The sequence below is a fragment of the Pinus tabuliformis genome, chromosome 3_1 (genome assembly GCF_031772625.1).
Source record: "Pinus tabuliformis cultivar Carrire ecotype Pingquan chromosome 3_1, CPIR1, whole genome shotgun sequence".
In the NCBI taxonomy this organism is placed as follows: domain Eukaryota; kingdom Viridiplantae; phylum Streptophyta; class Pinopsida; order Pinales; family Pinaceae; genus Pinus; species Pinus tabuliformis.
Window position 1 is genome coordinate 468,301,207 of NC_142301.1, and position 3,918 is coordinate 468,305,124.

A 3,918-nucleotide genomic window follows, 5' to 3' on the forward strand; every position below is an offset into this window, starting at 1 on the left:
AAAATTAATAAGGAAGTGGTCACCCTCACAAAGCTTGCAAGGGTATTTGGGCTTGTGATGCATGTTGTAAGTTTTCTCAACATTACCAATACTTACAACCATGGTTGGTTGGTTGAATTCTTTCTTATATTGCTTCTTCTTGTTCTTTCCTTTCTTCTTCTTCATAGTCACCTGGTTATTAGCATCAAGGATTTTACCAAGAGAAGAAGAAGAAAGGGAGGAAGACATTCTGGGTGAAGAAGGTAAATGATTAACCAACAGTTATTGTTGTTGAGATAGAGAACTTTGTTGTAGTGAAAAAATTGGTTGAGGTTGTACATATTGAGTATTTGAGACTAAATAAGTTGAAAATGATCACACTGGTAAACTTATCGTGAATCCAGGAAGTGACAACGTAGCCATATAAGGAGGACCGACATTTCCAAATCTAGGAAAAGTACTAGGATTCCCATTAAAATGGATTCTTTGGTTGGTAACTTCTGGAATTGTTTCCATTAGATTCAACTCAAATAAGTTTTATTAATAATTTACATAATATTCACAATCCACACCTAAGATCTGTAAAAGGTAAAAACAAGCAAATAACACACACTAGTAAATCTAAGGATTCAAACCATGCAAATGCAAAGAAACTTTTCACAATGAAATCACTAGTTGGTGATGAAATGAAACATTGTAGAGATCAATGTGAAAAGTGAATAAAGATAAAGCGGGTAGAACCAGTTAGATTAACAACCTGTTTAATGAAAATGATATGGTGCAAGTAACTTCACTTATGTCATCTCGAGTTAAGAATACCCTCCTGTTGACGGTACTGGACCCACCAACAAAGGGGATGTCCCCAGTATGAAGTCCCAACTAGACCTCACACCATTTGTTTAGGAGTTCCATCGGGTACAATGGACTAGTTGACATTATCTTAGAGATTTTCCTTAGCTCTTGCTATTCAACACATGAGAGTGTTATGCTTGTAACTTCAAGAAAGTGGGGTGAGTATGCCTGTTGAGTGCGTAATGTAAATCTGTGTCTGGGTTCTCTTATTGCCAAAAGGGGGAAGTAAATTGAGCCTCTTAATGAGAGGGAATAGTCCCAACCCAGGAAGAAACACACGTGAACAACAACAAGGGTATGTCCAACATCCAGAGGAATAGTCCACAACGGATGCGGCAGTCGTGAAAACCAAGGTTCAAGGGAGAAAACGTACCCGATCCATCAGAGTAGTCCACATGGGGGCGACGGTTATTAAACTCAAGACAACACAAAGCTAGTTTGTCTAATGTCTAGCATAGTAGTCCACATGGAAGGGACAACAATGATAAAAAATACAACACATCTTCAACAATATGAGTACTAAAATAACAAAAGTAGTTAAACTATCTTAGTACAGGTTAAGCAAACATGCATTAAAAACGTTTAAATAATAGTCTTACAAATAGATACAAAACATGCGTGAAAATGTGCTAGCCTGAGATAGGCTTCTGAATTAACAAAAAGATCTAAGACACATCTGTACACCATCTGTTGCTAGTCCCAGTAGTGGGACGTTAGAGCCACTTCTTACTCCTCAAAGAACATACTACAAACTCTCAAGGCTATGCAGGAGGAGCGAAGGTGAAAAAGTCCTTTGCTCATACAATGAGGGGGTATATATAGCCAAGGGGGAGAACTGACCCTTGTGACTACTCGACTTCCATCATAACTATTTTACTTCTTATAAATTTTCGACTTTACATTACTCTTCAAATTCATATGTGTGTCTCTTGGATATCCACTTTACATTACATTGATTACAATAATTATGGCCCATAGTAGTGATGTGGTTGAGACAACTCATGACACAACTCGAGATGACACTGCTGACATGCACTACTGAATGTGGTGTATGTGTCGAGCTACTGTGCTACTAAGTGATGGCATGCTCTCGATGTAACATGTCTTCACCTCCGCATGGCAAAGTGTGGGGCGTCTTTGATGGTCTTGGTCTTTGCTTAATGGTGCATATGTATGTGTCCCTTTCGCTCGCTGCTCGATGTGCTTCATGCGTTCGTTCAACTACGAGAAAGTCTTTTAGCATGCACTCCTTCTCTATCCTGTTCATTGTCGCACCATGTTTCATTGATGTACCTGTTCCTGCAATCACTCATGACGAGACACCATCAAATCCAAAAATCTCCTAGTCTAACATGATGCATTGTTTTTTATTTCAGTGCAGGTGACCAAGAGAGGGATAAGGCACTGAAACTGCACAGAGAACAACTTAGGCCAAGATGCAAGGCTCCAGAGAACTATTAGGAAAAAATGCATAGATCTCACCGGGAGGCAGATTTACGCAATCTAGGACAACAGTGATAGCTGCGGGGCAAAACCTAGATGGGAGATAGAATTGTGCAGTTTCTAGGAGGAAGACCAGGTAGGGAGTCGGGGAACTGTTGGGCCCATCTGCGAAATTTTCAAGGGGAGCACTGGGTAGGTCATCTAGCTAGGATCTGTGCAGTTTCTCCGGGGAAGACAATGCGGGCAACAAGAGGCACTAGCAGAAAAATCTGCGCAGTTTTCCAGAGGAGGACAACATCGGGCTGTAGGAGCTGTTACTCATAATTGCACAATTCTGGGAGACAATCTGGGCCCGAACATGACTATGCAATTTTTGGGTTGATTACAGAGTGGGACAAAAGGGAAGGTGATAGACATATTTGCGCAATTTTCTGAGTGAGAGTAGAGTAGGCCAGTAGGGAAGCCTGTCTATCATATATGCGTAATTTTTGCACTGATTGCAGAGCAGAGAAGAAGGGCAAGTGAAAGACAACTCTATGCAATTTCTGGGCTGATTGTAGAATGGGGTAGAAGGGCTGGTGACATACAACTCTGTGCAATTTTTGGGCTGACTGTAGAGTGGGGAAGAAGGGTTGGTGACAGCCAAATCTACCTAATTTCTGGGCTGATGACAAAGTAGACTAGTAGGGAAGCCCGCCTGTCAGATCTGCGCAATTTCTTGGGACAGTGCAGTGATAAGCAGCATAGACTTGTCTCACATGTCTACGCAGTTTCTGCTGGCATTGCAATGTAACCAAGATGGACAAGTTCTACACAGTTTTGGAGATCAATGTAGCTCTGGGTCACAACTCAAGTCATTTTTTTTGGTTTACCAACAGAAGGCTTGATGGGAGATCTTGCGGGAATCACAGGCTTGATCAGGTTCTGGGACAACTTCTACGCAGTTTTGGGAGGTAGTCAGTTGGCTCATTTATGGAATTGCACAGTGCAAGATGCCTGGAGGATAGCCTCAAGCTCTGCACAATTTTTGGTAGCAATGCAAGGTCACTGAGATCGGGGTCCGGTTGAAGGAGGGTTTTTCGGTCGATAGATTTTCAGGAAAATGACTGTGTGAAAGCAAGTGTACTTGTGCATACATGACAATGTGATCACACTCTTAGCACGACTTGACGACAAGACCCCTGAAACCAACAAGGAAAACATGTGCTCAGTGAGACTGACTCAAAGGTTAAGAGAAACAAGTGCAACAATTGAGATATGTATTCAAACGAACGTGACGAAATTTGCGCAACAATGCTTACAACTTTGTGTGCGAGTGTGACCGATGTCAATAGAGTGAAAAAAATCATACACACAAAGACAAACCTTCAAAAATGCCAGAACAAATTTGCAAGCAAGACATAGCAATCAACATGCCAAAAGACGATCGATGGTTGATCAAGAAAAAGGGGTGTGAAGACTCGAGAAGAACTCATGGGATGAGCCCAAGTGTTTGTGACCATCAAGGGGAAAAACCAAGGAAGGCTTCAAAATTTGGATGCAGGGCAATATTTTGGAGGGTGTTGTAGCTGCTATAACACTTGGCGACACATTGGTTGAATACCAACTTCTCTATTTCCATCCATTTCTAGCATAGGGCCTTGG